Raw genomic sequence first — 18,010 nt, 5'->3', positions numbered from 1 at the left:
TAGTTACTGGTCCTTTGGATGCATTTTTAATAAAAGCAACAGGAATCCTAGAGAAGGAGGTTGCCTTTGCTGAGAAACGACTTTCTATCGATCTTATTACAGGGAAACGTTCTTCCCTAGGCCCTATTGCCTCAGTGGCTAGCCCCCAAATACCTCTTACGAGATCTAATGCTCCTTTGGTTACAGTTTTGGTGGATGTCCACTCTGAGGCTGATGCTTTGCCTTCTAATTCCTTCGATAGTGATTCAAATGCTAGAGATTCTGTTGTTGGTAGGGGTGGGGGAAGTGCGTTATTAGTGAGCCCACCGTTATTGGACTCATCCTTCAACGGGGAATCTTCGAGGAATTTGCCCCGCAAGAGGAAGAGAAGTAAGGGCCGCAAGAGGGGTGGAGTTTCAAAAATTCTTAAAACAAATAGTACATCACAGCCACCTGGCTCTCAGTTCGTATCGGCTATTAATGCTACACTGCCGCCCTCCCATGATTTACCTAGGATCTTAGATTCCCACCTTGGAAGCAATAATAATGTTGATGACCTTTTGGGTAAAATGGAGGTATTATTAAAAACTCTTATGCTTCCCCTACTAGAAAGAACTAGACTTATGAATTCTAAATTAGATGCACTTGAGAATGTTGTTAATACTAACTCTGGATTGTTAAATAAGTTAGTAAATGCTCAAGTTGCATCGCCAATTTCTATTCCATCTAGTATCTTTGAATCACAGGGTCCTGTTGCTATTGTTAAGCGGCCCCATTTAGCCTCTGCTATACCAACTAATATCCGGTCTGCCTCTAATAACATAGGTTCCACGGTCTCCAGGGGTGGGAGCCCAAATAATGATATTTTGCCCAAATCGGTTTCTACTGCCCAGGATACGATTCAAATGAAGGCATGTTTTAAACCTACACCTCTGCCCCAGCCAAGTACCTCTAAGCCTACCGATGTTACTTTGCTTCAGGATTCTGTGAGGGGCAGCCATAATCCAACTACACAGACTAAACCAAGTATTGGTGCATCGGGGACTGTCATAAAAAATTCTTCCACCCACCCGCAGAACGTCACCAAACCGGGCCCCCTCAGTACTGACTTACCCTTAGAAGCTACCCCCTACACGATCATTTTAACAGGTGTAGCTCCAGTTTTGGGGAGTTTACCGGAGTCTCATGGGTATCTCAAAAATAAAGTTGTTTATTGGTTAAATAAACATAGACCCCTTCCACCCTTCTCTGCTACGAAGATCTTGAGCGTGAGAAGAGTAAACTGGGTAGGTCATTGTCCGAAGGATCTGGAGGGGGATTGCGTTATCATAAATTTTAAAGACCCATGGGTGGTGGATTTTATACGCAGGGAAGCTAGGTATGGGAGATTGGGAGACGTGCAGTCACTGGGACTTAGTTATTTTTATCCCAAAATACATGGTGTGCCCTACTATAACCCTCTAATATCTCGAAGAGCTGTCGGGAGACTATCATCAGAAGGGGTTCTACATTCTCCTTTTTCCCCCCAATTGTGTAATCGCTTCGAACCGTTATCTGGTTTGGAGGGCATCGATTGACTTCCCCCCGTATCTGATGGAGGGGGCCACCCCAGTAACCATGCTAAGGTGGTAGTTGGTGCCCACAGTATGGCTTGTCCAACTTGTCAAGAGGGTGGTCCTCCTGAGAAGGGGTCGGGGATGGTTTTTGCAAGTGATATGGATGGCAATATGAGGGGTGGCTCCTATTCCTCCGATGGTGGGGAGATAGGAATAGAGCCGAGTGTCCTGAATTTAGTAGTTCCTGCCAGTCAGGATACGGTACTTAAGATTGCCTCATGGAATATAGCTGGGCTGAAGGGGCGGATCGGTTCAGAGGACTGGGCAGATTTTATCGATACCTTTGATATTTTGGTTTTCCAAGAGAGCTGGGCCCCTGATCCAATATTTAGGGCAGGTTTCTTAAATTTCTATAAACCAGCCATACAGGGTACAAGAGGTAGAGCGTCAGGGGGCCTGGTAATCTGGGTCAGGCAATCTATTGGTTATAGCCCGACAGAAATTTTAGTGAATAACCCGGATATTTTGGGGATTAGGTTATGTAAGGAGAACCATCAGGCCATTATTGTTATTAATGTTTACGCCCGAGGACGATCAGGTGGGCGCTCACCGAAAATCATAGAGGAGTTGGACTCGTTCCTTGAATTGCTTGGGAGAGACAAAATAATTCTTATAGCTGGGGATTTAAACTGCACCTTTGAACCCTTATTATGTGAGGATGTGAGTCTGGGATTTGATGAGGATGTAGTGTGGAATATCCCGTCGTTGTCTCTGAATAATATTAAAAAGGGTACAGAGGCAGCATTACACTGGTCAGGATTGTGCCTGGAGTGGGGCTTGAGAGCATCAAATGGTCGCACCCCCTCGTATAAGGGCGGTTTTCCGACTTTTGATAACGGGGTCTGCAAAAGTCGAATCGATTATATTCAGGTTAAAATGGAGTATTGGTCCCTCCTGGAGGACATGGAAGTTGTGGTTCGTCCGGAGAGTGACCATAATCCATTGTTTTTAAGGTTAAAGCTCCCAGGTGGGCCCGGAAGGTCCCCTCCAGCCCAGTGTATTACAGCAGATGCTATTCTGATTAATGATAGGAGGCTTAAATGGTGTAGGGTAGTGGCGGACCCAGCTCTGTTAGATGGCATATCGTTGGAAGTTGCATCTACCCTGAGTGCCATATTGAATTTTTCCCCAAATTTGGAGGCACCAAATCAAATCTGTAACCTTCATGAACAGTGCTTTATTAAGCTTAAGGCCCTTTTAACTCTTCCTATAAAGCAAGGAAAAGCGAATGCTACAGGTCACCGCAAAAATTGGTACAATAAAAAATGTAGGGAAGCACATAATGGGCTAATAAAAGCTATTAAATCCAGGGTGACTTCTGATATTAAATTAGCTCGCCAAATGTACAAGAAAGCCCAGTGGGAGGCAAAGAGGGAGTGGGATGAGAACCATTGGACCAACCTCTACGAGGCTTGTCTATCCTCAAATCAGGTTAAGTTCTGGGAAGTAGTGAAATGGGGTAGGAATCCTGATTCACAAACCCCAATAAATTATGTCCCTGTGGAAGCATGGGGGGATTTTTTTTCATCCCAGTTTAAGGACCCTGACCTAGAATTTCATAATGACCCCGGGAACAGGATATCTCTGCCCACTTCTCCTGGCAAACCATTAGTGTTTATGAATACTGATACAGAGTCAGCCCTATGTCTGGTTCAAGCAGGGATAGCTCCCGGGATGGATTGCATCCAGGCAGACCTTTTTCAATCAGATCTCCAACTCTGGATTCCCTACATAACTCAGTTTGCAAATGCCATAGCAACGGGGGCTAGGATCCCAGAGTCTTGGAAAGGGGCGGAAATTATTCCCATTTTTAAAAAGGGGGACCGTTCGGTCCCGGGGAATTATCGACCTATTAGCCTCATCGACTCTGTGCAGAAATTTTTTGCTAGAATGATCCTTGCTAGAGTTCAAGGGTGGATGGAGATGGAGAACATTCTCTCCCCACTACAGGCTGGCTTTAGATCAGGTACCAGCACCATCGACCAGGTCTTCAGATTTACTCTGATTTACTGGAAGGTGGTGCTGTTGGGCGGAGGATCCATTTATGCCGCCTTTGTGGACCTTAAGTCTGCTTTTGATCTTGTGCCTAGGGCAAAACTGTGGGCAGTCTTGGGTAACTTAGGGATGCCGTTGGATCTCCCTGAACTTATTATTAGATTGCATGAGGGCAACTTTGCCAGGGTGAGGTGGGGAGCCCAAGGACAGGTGACAAATAGTTTCCCCGTAACGCGAGGTGTTCGCCAGGGGTGCGTTCTGGCACCCACCCTTTTTTTTATTGTTTATTGATCAGATGGTGAAGTTTTTTGATAACACCCCGACTGATGCTCCTATATTGGGTGGGACAAGATTCCCTATGCTCATCTTTGCAGATGACAGACACGAAGGGGGCTGCAAATAGCAATAAATAGGTTTGAGGAGTTTTGTCAAGTTAATAATCTGCAAATTAATGTGAGCAAGACCAAATTTATGGTCTTAACGAAAAATCGCCCATTAAAAGCCACATTAGTATGAATGGCGTGAGTCTTGAACAAGTGGAACTTATGACCTACCTTGGAGTAACCTTAGACTATCGCCTACGTTGGAAACCCCAGGTTGAAGCCCTTCAATTAAGATTTGCCCGCCTCTCGGGCTGTCTAATCCAGGAGCAAAAAATGCCCTTAACTAAACGGGTTACACCTGTACTTAAGATCTATGAGGCCAAAATTAGCTCTGCCATTTTGTATGGGGCTGTCCAGAACAAATTTATGCGCAAATTGGTAGGACTCCCCCAATCCACACCGATTAAACCCCTCTTATTAGATATGGGCTGTAAGCCCATTAATGAGATGGCTCGATATCGGTTAGTCGCACTGTGGAGACGGCTCTGGACGTCGCCGGATCTCAGTCTTTTTGCCAGCGAATTGGCGGAAGTTAGATCATCTCTGGGCTCTGCGAATATACCATGGCTACGTGAGGTGAAACTAATTTTGGAAGATATGGGTCTTAGTCAACTCTGGGTTTCCCCGGGTTCTAATGTATTCCCCCCTAAACAAGATTTTAAAGCACTTTATTGGGCTTCTGCCAGATCCCTTTCTGTTGCACGGTCAGGTGCTGCTACCCTAACAGGTAGATTTTTGGTATTTAAAACCGATTCCTCTTTGGAAAACTATTGGGACACTATTACTAAGAGTCTGGATAAAAAATTATACCATCAGTTTAGAGTTGGGTCCCTACCTGTAAGGTCTTTTTCTAGGAATTGGTCTGGTTCAAATTAATTTTGTCCTTGGTGTAGTGACCACAAGGAGAGTGTGGGGCACTTCTTTTTTGCATGCCCTGCCTATCATGCCCCTAGGCAAAGATGGATTAGGCCCATCTGTCAAATGCTGAAATTGAGAAGGAGCTCAGAGGCCTTGTGGACTCTGCAAACCAATACCTCGGAGACTGTGGTAGTAGGTGTTGCAAAGTTCCTTGGGTGGGCTTGGGTCATTAGAGCCAGACATTTCCAGGTAGCCTGATTGTTATTTTTTGTTGTAAAATAAGGGTTCTTCATATATCAAGTCTATAATATTTTGTTTAATGTTTTGTTTAAATGCTGAATATAGGCGGTTTTTAATGTTTTAATGCAATGTAATGTATGTATATATTATTGTCCTTGTGTGTACCGTCTTTTATGATATTAAGTCGAAATAAAGACATATGAAACCTGAAACCTGAATGAATAATTACTTTATTGATTTAGTTTAAATCGTAAAAGAGCGGCATAACCGCTAAAACACTTAAAATTCATATACAAGATACAGATTAATTGATAAGTTCTCATAAAATATGTAATAAAAACTTTTTTTAAAACGGAGTGCATTGGTGCCTTCGATCTTATGATTTTGAGTCAAGCTGTTAAATGCATTGTTTTATAAGTAGACTGCAAAATAATTGGCTACACATTATCACTTTGCTTGCTTTGCCGGTGCAGATTCTCTATCGCTCTTTTCAAGTTCATTTGCAGCTATACTCAAAAACTTTATTGTTTTGCATGCCAGTTGTGTTGTTGAGCCTCCTAAGCATTTTATTATAGCAGATTTGCAAGTCTTTATTTGTTCTCTTTTCAATATTGGCCACAGCAGTTCTTTTCGTTTGAGTAATAATGCTGGACAGATGCAAAGTAAGTGGAGCAACGTTTCATCTCCTTGCCCACAGAGACGACAGTCCATTGAGGGCCAAGTCTGTTTCCATTTTGGGATTAGGTCTTTAGTTGGATAAACTCCCATTCTCAATAAAGTTAGCTGCTGCTTCATGCGATTTGTGAAGTGGTCGAACAGGTATGGTTGAGGCTTTAACGTTTTATATTTTGGCAGCACGATCCATGCATTGGTTTTTGTAGTCAATGACGCTTTGTCCATTTCCTGAGATGTCAGATTGATCTTTTTATTAACTGTGCGTTTGAACTCCGGGTAGGATAGGATTGTGTGCCACTCTTCCTCTAACTTTAAAGCTTCAATCGATTGCCTTAGAGATGGGTGAACAGAGTTACTCAATCTAGATTGCCTTTCAACCTCCAGCCAGCAGTTGTGGGCCAGAGACTCTTCCTCTGCTGCCCGCATTCTCCAATAGTATTTTACCTGCCCTCCTTGTCTTGACCGGATCTGATTTTTTAACCCAAATTCTAGTCTAATCTGGGCTTGAGAGATGTGGCACGGAATTTTAAATAGTTTTTTGAAGAGACTAGTTTGGGCGATGTTCAATTTTGTTGCATCCTTTGTATTTAGGAGTTCTGAGCCATATGCGATCGAGGGTAAAAATGTTGCCGCCACAACCTTTAGTAGGTGGGACGTCGAGCAGTCACTGAGTTTATTTTGCAGGGTTTTAAATGCAAATAATAGCTGTTTGGCTTTTATTTTCCTCTGTTCTAAGTATTGCTTATAATTAAGGTGGCGATCCAAAGTTATTACCAAGTATTTATATGTTCCCTCCTGGTCCAGGCAATTGTTTTTAATCGTCCATTTCAATTTTGGTATCTTTTTTTGTGCGTTCGCAAAACACATGATCTTTGTTTTTTTTAAATTTATGTCCAATTGATTTGAGACTGTGTATACTACTAATTGGTTTATCAAACGTTGGAGGCCACGGGGCGTTTGGGATAACAGCACAATGTCATCGGCATATTGCAGACTTACTATTCTCACGTCCCCCAGTTTAGGGGGGTCCCCTAGTGTCGAGCGTAAGTTGTTATCTAAATCGGCTGTATATATGTTAAATAAACAGGGGGCTAGAACGCAGCCCTGTTTTAGGCGAGATAGCCTTTCAATAGTGAAAAACGAAATTGGCAGTATTTTAGTATCAGGACACGTTACCCACACTAATACATGTCTTACCTTTCACAAACACTGCACCCTGCCCAGGGGGGTACCTTGGGCCTACCATAGGGGTGTCCAATGTGTAAGAAAAGGGAAGGGTCAGGCCTAGCAAGTGTGTACGCTGGCCAGGACAACATGGCAGTTAATAAACTGCGCACAGGCACTGCAGTGGCAGGTCTGAGACACCATTTTAGGGCTACTCATGTGGGTGGTACAATCAGTGCTAAAGGTCCACTAGTAGCATTTGAATCACCAGCCCTGGCACACTCAGTGCACATTACTAGGGACCTACTGGTAAAACAAATATGCCAATCATGGATAACCAATTACAATAACAATTTAACCAGGGAGCACTTGCACTTTGGCACTGATCAGCAGTGGCAAAGTGCCCAAAGCATCTAAACCAGCAAAAACGAAATCCAGCACAGTGTCAAAAATACAGGATGTAGAGGAAAAAAGTCAGGGGAAACCATGCCAAGGATGCCAGGTCTAACACATGTCATATCCAATAAACATCCTGTTGCCTGCATTGTCCAAAAGTATACAAAGCAGGCCTGAAAAGCTCTAACCTCCATGCCCATCACCATTCCACCTTGAATCATTAGCGGTTGCGCAAGATGGTCTGCCCTGTAGAATTGGGATCCTAGTTCAACACCAGCTCCATATTGGCCTGTTTTCCTCCATCATGACCTTTTTGGGTTTCGCCTGCACAGCACTTGAGCTGTGCTCGAGAAATCTATTGTTTTTAATATAAACTTAAAAGGGACTTAGACCTAACAGAACTTTATTCATCACATAGGTGAAATGGATGCATTACCAATGTTTGCTGCAGGGGTGGCTCCTCCGTTATGGCGGAGGAGCGTCACCCCAGTCCCTTCCTACACCGAAAGAAAGAATGAGAGAAGGCAACTTACCACAGTACTCAGCAGAGATATCTGTGTACACAGGGGTCCTGGCAAGAGGTCGATCTCTCGTAGTTCACTGGTTATAAAGTGGTCATCAGACCAACGGACTGATGGGATACGTCATATACGTGCTTAATGCAAAGCATCATGTGACCCGCTCACACTACGGTCCCAGGCACAAAGCGGTCATGAGGTGCTGGATGGCATCGCAGCCCCTCCCTACACCAAAAGAGAGAATGAGAGAAGGCAACTTACAACAGTACTCAGCCAGGTTATCTGTGTACACGGGGGTCCTGGCGAGAGGTCGATCTCTTGTAGCTTACTGGTTATGAAGCGGTCATCAGACGAACGGACATCATGGGAAAACGTAGTTCTGTGGGCGATGTACCTCACGGGAGTCGTGAGGCATCGCCACAGAAACCACAACTCCTGCATTATGCACGTATATGACATAACCCGTCATGTCCGTTGGTCTAATGACCGCTTCATAACCAGTGAACTACGAGAGATTGACCACTTTCCAGGATCTGTGCCTACACACCTAGGAAATGACTTTACTACACAGACAGAGTTAGCACAATTTTTTAGGAAAATATGATTGAACTTCTTCTTTCAAGAAAGGACGACTGAGTGCCTTGATCGAGAAACCAATACTGGCTCAAACCCAAGTCTACCTTCAACCAACCTCTCCATCTGGTGCCGGTGGATGTGGCGACATTTGAGAAAGCGGTTATCAAGGAGTTTGAGAAACTTAGACCTTCAGCAAGGATCCCTTTCTGCAATGTATCTAAGAAGGAACTGGATTGTGTTTGTGCACTGGGCATTGGCCCAGAGATGATAATAAAACCGGCAGATAAGGGCGGTGCCACTGTCGTGATCAATGCGAATACTTACCACTCGGGATGTCTCCGCTAATTGAGGACCGAGAAATACTATCGCCAGCTCAATCTCGATACAACCCCACGTTTACTGAAGAATATTAAGACGATGGTGGAGCATGCTCTGGAATCCAACTGGATCACGAAGGGAGAAGCAGAATTCCTAGTTAACACACAATCAAAGACACCTTAATTTTATGTGCTACCCAAGGTACATAAACCAACAAGACCACCAAAGGGGAGACCGATCGTGTCCGGGATAGGCTTGGTATTGGAACCACTCTCTCAGTTTGTGGATTGGTTTCTACACACCCTGATCATAGAGATGCCTTCATACCTGCAAGGCACACACAAAGCACAAACTCAACACCATGACAGAGATGTTGTTTGACCAAGAGATTCATATTTTAGCGTCTTTTGATCTAGAATCTCTGTATACAAATATCCCACAGGATGAATCCTTGAACACCACAAGCTCCCTCTGGAAGGAACAGAACGAGAAGATTCAACACCAGCCTCCTTTGTGCTCCAATGTGCCACACTGGCAATGAAGGAGAATTTCTTCCAATATGGCGAACATCTATACCTGCAGGTTACTGGAACATCAATGGGCAGTAGATTTGCCCCTAGTATGGCAAATCTGTACATGCATGATTTTGCAACCAAATACATCTATCCAGCTGAGAACCCTTACTCTTCCAACCTTAAAGTTTGGAAGAGATATAGCGACGACATCTTGAGAATATGGGAGGACTCAGTGGCCACCCTCGACACTTTTGCGACCTGGTTGAATTCGAGGAATCCCCTCTTGAAGTTCACCCATGAGTCGAGCAAAGTCTCTTTACCATTCTTAGACTTGTAGCTGTGTTTGAGAAATGGAGGCATCTACTCCAAACTGTACACTAAACCTATGGCTTGGAACTCGCTTTTGAATTACACCTGCTTCCATCCCCACTCACTGAGAAACAAGCTTCCTGTGGGTCAATTCTTGAGGTTGCGGCGAAATTGCACTGAAATAAGGAAATTCAAGGAACATGCACAAACATTGAGCTCTCACCTACAACAACGTGCATATCCCACCAGTTTCATACATAGAGCACGGAAGTGAGCAAGAAACAATAATCAGAATGCTCTACTTGACACAGTAATAAAGAGCCCTATGGACCGGCTGGTCTGTGTCATTACATATAGTCACTCGACAGACATAGTCATAAAATCGATAAATAGCATTTACTTGTTTTGGTTTTGCACTCTGCCCCTCTTTCACTCACACTTCTGTGAAACAACCTTTACAACGCAGTCATTACATCACACTATTTACAATGCAGTCATTACATTGCAACATCCTTTACAACGCATGTCACTACAAAGCAGTCATTACATTGCATGTCACTACAACGCATATCATTACAACGCATGTCACTACAATGCAGTCATTACATCGCATGTCATTACAACGCATACTATTACAATGCATAGTACCCCTACACTATCCAACACTTACCCTACTGTTGCACCCCCTGGAGTTAGAATAGTAATTTTTACCCCTACACTATCCAACACTTACCCTACTGTTGCACCCCCTGGAGTTCGAATAGTAATTTTTATCCCTACACTATCCAACACTTACCCTACTGTTGCACCCCCTGGAGTTAGAATAGTAATTTTTACCCCTATACTATCCAAAACTTACCTTAAATGCAATGTAATGGTATGCGTTGTAATGGTATGCGTTGTAAAGGTATTATGCGATGTAATGGAATACGTTGTAAAGGTAGTTTCTAAAAATGCGATGTTGTGGAATGCGATGTAATGGAATCAATCAATGAATCAATCAAGTAATTTGTAAAGCGCACTACGTACCCGTGAGGGTTTCAAGGTGCTGGGGGTGGGGGTGGGGGGGGGGGAGAGGGGGTGCTGCTGCTATTGGTCGAAGAGCCAGGTCTTGAGTTGTCTCCTGAAGGTCAGCAGGTCTTTGGTTTGTCGTAGGTAGAGGGGGAGGGTGTTCCAAGTCCTGGCGGCACGATGGGAGAAGGATCTGCCTCTGGAAGTTGTTCTACGGATGCGCGGGACTGTGGCCAGGGCGTGGTCAGCAGAGCGGAGTTTCCTGTTGGGTGCGTAGAAGGAGAGTCGATTGTTGAGATAGGCTGGTCCGGTCTTGTGGAGTGCCTTGTGTGCGTGGATCAGGAGCTTGAAGGAGATTCTCCTGTCGACGGGGAGCCAGTGCAGGTTCCTCAGGTGGGGGGTGATGTGGTCGCGGCACGGGACGTCAAGGATCAGGCGTGCAGAGGCGTTCTGGATTCTCTGCAGTCTGTTGATGAGTTTGGACGGAGCTCCGGCGTAGAGGGCGTTTCCGTAGTCGAGTCTGCTGCTGACTAGGGCCTGGGTGACTGTTTTCCTTGTGTTTGTCAGGATCCATCTGTAGATCTTGCGGAGCATGCGGAGGGTGTTGAAGCAGGTGGTGGAGACTGCGTTGACTTGTTTGGTCATGGTGAGTTTCGAGTCGAGGATGACTCCCAGGTTGCGTGCGTGGGGTTTGGCCCGAGGATGAAGATCTCCGTCTTGTCTGTGTTCAGTTTAAGGCGGCTATCCTCCATCCAGTTGGTGATGGCCTTCATTCCCTGGTGGAGGTTGAATTTGGTGGTGGGAGGGTCCTTGGTGAGGGAGAGGATCAGCTGAGTGTCGTCGGCATAGGAGAATATGTTGAGGTCGTGCTGTCGGGCGATGCGTGCTAGTGGTGCCATGTAGACGTTGAACAGCGTCGGGCTGAGGGAGGATCCTTGAGGGATGCCACAGATGATCTTGGAGGCATCGGACCGGAACGGGGGAGGACGGACTCTCTGAGTTCTGCCGGAGAGAAAGGAGGTGGTCCAGTCCAAGGCTTTCTCCCGGATCCCTGCATCTTGGAGTCACGTGCGAAGTGTGTGGTGGCAGACGGTGTCGAAGGCGGCGGAGAAATCCAGGAGGATGAGGGCTGTCGTCTCGCCATTGTCTAGAAGGGTCCTGATGCTGTCTGTGGCGGCGATGAGGGCGGTCTCGGTGCTGTGGTTGCTGCGGAATCCTGATTGGGACGGGTCCAGGATGTTGTTGTCTTCGAGGTGACGGGTGAGCTGGGTGTTGACTATCTTCTCGATGACCTTTGCTGGGAAAGGAAGCAGGGAGATGAGTCGGAAGTTCTTGAGGTCGCTCGGGTCCGCCTTGGGTTTCTTCAGTAGTGCATTAATCTCGGCATGCTTCCAGTTCTCAGGGAAGGTGGCGGTCTCGAAGGAGAGGTTAATGATTTTGTGCAGGTGGGGTGCGATGGAGTGCGGGAGAGGGTCGGAATGGGATCCGGAGTGGATTGTGCCCATGGTCTTGATTGTGTCCTCGATGCTCACGTTGGCCCAGGTTGTCAGGGTGTCGTGGGCAGTGGGGTGCGGTGGGTCCGGTGCAGTGAGTTCTGCAGGAGTTGTCCGGGGTTTGAAACTGTCATGGCTATCGGTGATTTTCCGGTGAAAGAAGGTGGCGAGGGAGTCGCACAGGGCTTGGGATGGTGGGATGTCGTTGGCACTGGAGCTGGGGTTGGAGAGTTCCTTCACAATGGTGAAGAGCTCCTTGCTGTTGTTTGCGTTGTTGTGAAGGTGGTCTGTGAAGGAGGTCCTTTTGGCGGTCCTGATGAGGTGGTGGTGGTTGCGGATGGCGTCTTTGTGGGCAGCGCGGCTGTCTGGCGTCTTGTCGTTGTGCCATATGTTCTCCAGTTTCCGGCAGGTGCGTTTTTTGAGTCGAGGAGTTTCCAGGGTGAACCAGCTGATGGTGTCTCTGCTGGTGGGTTTTTCAGCGGGGCTACGGTGTTGGCGCAGTCGTTCATCCAGTGTTCGAGGGTGAGTGCACCCTCATCGGGGGTGGTGGGGTTAGTCAGTGGGTTGAGTGTGAGGTTTGTCTGTAGTTGTTCTTCAGTGACTTTGCCCCAGCAATCGGCGGGGGGTCTGTAGTGTGCGGCGGTGTGTGAGGGGTTTTCGGAAGGAGAAGTGGATGCAGTGGTGGTCTGTCCAGGTGAGTTTGGAGGCATGACTGAAGGTGACGTGGGGGCTTGAGGAGAAGATGGCATCTAGCGTGTGGCCGGCGATGTGGGTCGGCGTCGTGACGAGTTTCAGTCCGAGGTTGGCGAGGTTGTCGATCAGGGTGGAGGAGTTGTTGTCGTTGTTGTTCTCCAGAGTTCAGGTCTCCGAGGAGGATGTCGTCGGTGGAGGTCAGCGCGTGCAACTGAAAGTAATTGCGGTAAAGCGCTGCACGCGCGCCTGTGCACATGCACTGTACCTCTAGGCTGGCCTGGTAGCACTTTTTGGAGCCCTCTCAATAAGTCTCGCCAGACCAGTGCATGCGCTGGGTCAGGCGAGACCTAAAAAGGGGCAGCAGTAAACGAAACAGAGGCACAGAATCAAGGGGGCAGCAGTACAAGGAAACGGGGCACAGAATCAAAAAGGGGCAGCAGTAAACAAGACTGAGTAGAGGAGAAACAGGGCACAGAATCAAAACGGGGCACAGAACAGAACGGCGAGCGGGGGGGGCGGGGGGGCACAGAAGAGGAGCGGACAGGCAGAGAAGGCACAGGAGCGGATACAAACCAAGGCCACCACTGGCCACCAGGGATGAGGCGCAGGTGGAAGCCTGCGGGTGGTGGAGGGCCTCGACTTCGGCAGAGATCGGACACTTCAGTGGTGGTGCAGGTGGAGCTGCAGTGGGGGGGGCGACCTACCAGGAAGGTCAAGGGTCGCATTGTAAAGAATGTTGCAATGTAAAAACTGCGTTGTAAAGGCATGCGTTGTAAATGTATGCATTGTAATGTCATACATTCACATTGCTTAGTGGCATCCCCCATCTAAAACACCTTATCTCCACTCCACCCACTGTAATCGGTGGGGAGGTGTAGCCCACATCTGGGACCTTGCAGCCCTTTGTGAGGAAGGAGCCCTATGATGAAGCATGTCATCTTCGGGTGAGTGACGGTTCTCGTCCTTATAAAGGATCACTTTTCCTTATTTTAAACGCACAAACCCCGGTTGAAGTAGAGCATATCTTTTGTGAGTTTCATATATAGACAGGGAGTGATGCATTCTCTTTTGGGGGATTGGCTCCCTTAGATCCCCAGTGTGGTTTTGATACTTTAAAGGATTTTTATTGTCCACAAGATCCTGCCTTGCCCTGCCTTGGCTCCAGACACACTACAAAGGGGGCGGAGACAGCATTGTGAGAGGCCAGGCACAGCCCTATTCACATGTCAGTGACAACTCCCCGAAACACTCTAGCTCAGGAACGCCCATCAGGATATGCAGTGCACACCTTAGCTCCCTTTGTGTGACTGTCTAGAGTGAATACACAAACAACTCAGCTGTCAGTGTAATCAGACGTTGAGTCCTCAAGGTGGTAGAGGCACAAGATGGTAAAGTAAGAAAATGCCCACTTTCTAAAAGTGGTATTTTCAAACAAACAATTTAAAAAACATCTTCTCCAAAAAATGTATTTTTTTAAATCTTGAGTTCAGGAAACCCAAACTCCCAAACTCTATATTTTCCAAATTGAAAGTTACACTTGTAAGATGTCACAAGGCAGCTCAAATGATAACGTATGGGAGAGATAGTCCTTAAAATAGTGAAAAACGAAATTGGCAGTATTTCACTATCAGGACATGTAAAACACACCAGTACATATCCTACCTTTCACATACACTGCACCCTGCCTGTGGGGCTACCTTGGGCCTACCTTAGTGGTTCCTTACATGTAAGAAAAGGGAAGGTTTAGGCTTGGCAAGTAAGTGCACTTTCCAGGTTGGCATGGCAGCTTACAACTGCACTCACAGACACTGCAATGGCAGGCCAGAGACAGGTTTACAGGGCTACTCATATGGGTGGCACAACCAGTGCTGCAGGCCCACTATTAGCATTTGATTTACAGGCCCTAGGCACACAAAGTGCACTTTAGTAGGGACTTACTAGTAAATCAAATATGCCAATCATGGATAATCAATCAGAATCACAATTTACACAGGAAGCACTTGCACATTTTAACACTGATCAACAGTGGTAAAATACCCAGAGTACACAAACCAGCAAAAACAAAGTGCAGAATACAGTCAAAAACACAGAGGTAGAGGCAAAAAGATTGGGGAAACCATGCCAAGGGTGCCAGGTCTAACACTTCTGTTAGCGGGTTCCCCAGGAACCACAGATCACAGGAGTAACAATAATAGGCACCATAACAAAGGGAGTCAGAGAGTCGAGATTCTAGTCAAGTCGATGTGACGACTTAGTCTTACTCTCACTCTATCTGCCCGCTGCCTGCCAAGGTCCGACCATCCGACTCAGTCAGAGGGTGACAAATAGGCGAAGGATGTCACTCACGGCCTGGTTGGAGTTGGAAGTCTGTTCCCAAACTTGCATTGAAGTCAGTCACGCATTCTAGAGATTAGTGACACCTATGCCACGCAGCAGGCACAAGGACGACTCCGATCTGTGTGTCACATGTTCTTTGCAGCAGGCATATTAACCCTCTGCACTATCATAGATAAGTGCAAACTGCCACTAGACAAAACTCCTCCCTCTCTTCAGCAGGTACATTAATAAATCACCAGAGTTAACTTGACACATTCATTGTTACCTGAAAAAGGCTGACTATACAAGGAACTTTACATTGCTTTTAAAACTGCTGCACTGCTGCAAAACTGGCCACACTAACAAAACCTGCCCCCCCCACATTTCCAGCCTCCCGGAAAAACGCAAGCCCATTGCCAAATGCCAAATGCAACCATTCCGGCCTTGGTGATGTTCAAAACAGACAATGTCTTGTTGGCCAGTGCACCAGAACTCACTGACTGGCGTGCACATGCTGTGGCTACACGAATGCAGTGTTTGGCATAAAAAGGGGCAATTAATGTGTTATTCATATTACCTAAACAATGGCTAGACTGCTAGAAGGGTTAAACTTGAAATGTGTGCTCTGTAACAATAATTTCTGAAATTTTGCAGGGCATTTGAAAATCTTGTGTCAACAGCAAAATCAGATAAAATGAACCATTGCCAATCAAAAGCCGTAATTTTGTGCCTGGAGTGTTAAATGGCTTTGGCCATTTTACAGCTTGGCATGGATAGCACTGTGCTAATCCTATGTTTAAAGACTTTGCTGTAGAAATGGTAAAATACTTTGTCCCTTTCTATCTCGGCGTGGATGGCACTGTGCCAATCCTATGATTAAAGCCTTTGATAGAAAAGCAGATATTTGAGGTGAGCGAATGTAGAGTGTCACTGGTGTTGAGAGTGCTCTATACTAGAGCTGCTTTCCATCTAAACTTGAGAACTAACCAGAGTTCTCTGCTTCTCTTTTTGGATATATTTATATATCTATATCGAGTGCTCCTTGTATGTTGGGTACTTGAGCTGGGATAAATACGCGGCACACCCTCCCGTGAAAGGAGCACCACCCCAGGATGCGGGGGCCACGCGGTCTGTTAATAATTCACCTAACAATAACGTTAATTTAACTATTGTTTTTTTCAGTGAATTTCTAAGGTTTAAAAAAAAAAAACATTAACAGATCTTTTTATCCCATCTAACTATAACGTTACATTAACCTTTGTTGTAGGACTTTTTTAAAGTATTTTTTTAAGTGTAAGTATGGTAGGATAACTGAATAGTATATCCTAATTTATCCTGTGTGTGGATATTATTCTGAAAGGGATTGGGTTTTGTATTGTAATTTAACAGGGAAGGGTGAATATTTTGCAAAATGTTCATACGAAATGATGTGTGAGAATAAATCAGAGTAATACAACACCATTTGTGTTGAGTTTGTCTATCTCTTCAGTTCTTCTGACTTTCATAATGAGACATTTTCTTAGCATGTTAATAAATATTGTAATAGCATACCTTTCATAGCATTTGTATGTGTTTTTACATTAAAGTCGTAATTATAATTGTCTAACAGTCTTAAATTCAGCTACCCATTCTGAAGAACCGGGGTTTAACCCAGCGGCGTCAGGGGCACGCCTAAGATCTTCGAGTTCACCTGTCTTGGTATACAGAGACACGGAATACTTCTGGATGGCATCAGAGACCAAGTTTATTAGCTGCAGCTAGTAACAGTGATCCTAGAAATACATCACGGTGTAAATTCTCAGGAGACTGCTCATTTTATTAAGGCGAGACGTCTCCTTTTATACCCAATATTCACATTATAAATGTACACCCACTGCACAAAATTCTAGCCAATAAGGTACATTTTCAAACTAAGTGTCACATAACAAAAACTCAATTTACAGTATCCCAACCCAAAAGTTAATTATTAGAAATGTCCCAAATTCAATCTCCACAAGCCGTACAAACCTATAATTGAAAGCATAACCCATGTAATGAAGAAACATAAAAAAAGTAACGGTAACAGATGCTAAACAAGATAAGGCATGTGCAAGGAAACTAAAAGTTAACGATGTCCTGAACATTGATTGGCAATCTCAGACAAAGATCGATCAGGGAAATTGGCTTTGCGGGGTCAGTTTCAGGTGCAGAGGTCAGTTTCTTACAGTTCATTTCAGAGTCAAAAAGAAACCTAGTTAATGTATACATGAACTAAGAAGGCCAGGCCACTTTATTTGCCAGGCTACCTTCACAGGCCTACGTGAGGGCAACACAAAATGGTGGCACAGAACAAAATGGAGTCAGACTCGAGAATTACAGAACCTCAATTCGGAAAAACCACGCATTGAATCCCTCCTTCTTAGAGAATCTCAGACCGATATCTCTACTAATTTTGTGTGCAAAAATTTTAGAGAAACATGTGAACAATCTGCTTACCACTTTGATAGAATCCAAAGAGGTGCTTCATCCATCTCAATCAAGCTTTAAGGCTAATCATTCTACCAAGTCAGCTCTTCTCCTGTAGGAGGAAGTCCTTAGACAGAATGCGGATAAAGATCAGACGTCCGCTCTTATATTACTGAACCTAAGCGCTACCTTTGAAACCGTATCCCATTGACCTCCTAATTCACAGGCTCAGGGCCGGCTCTAGGGCGGTGCGACCGGTGCCATCGCACTGGGTGCAGACTTTGCATAGGGGCGCCTGTTTGCTACTTTATATTGTTTTTTGAAGCACACACTGCTGCGTTCCAGGCCTCCGGCAATTTTAAGCCAATAATAAAGATGTCAGGTTAACTCCGGTGATTAATGTTCTTTCCGGAGAGAGACCGCAGTTTTGATTCTTCATAAGGTAGTGCAGAGGGTTAATATGCTTGCTGCAAATAATGTGTTCTATGCAAATCACAAAGTGAATATAAC

Source organism: Triturus cristatus, chromosome 1_2 (genome assembly GCF_964204655.1).
Source record: "Triturus cristatus chromosome 1_2, aTriCri1.1, whole genome shotgun sequence".
Lineage (NCBI taxonomy): Eukaryota > Metazoa > Chordata > Amphibia > Caudata > Salamandridae > Triturus > Triturus cristatus.
This window is presented reverse-complemented; position numbering follows the sequence as displayed.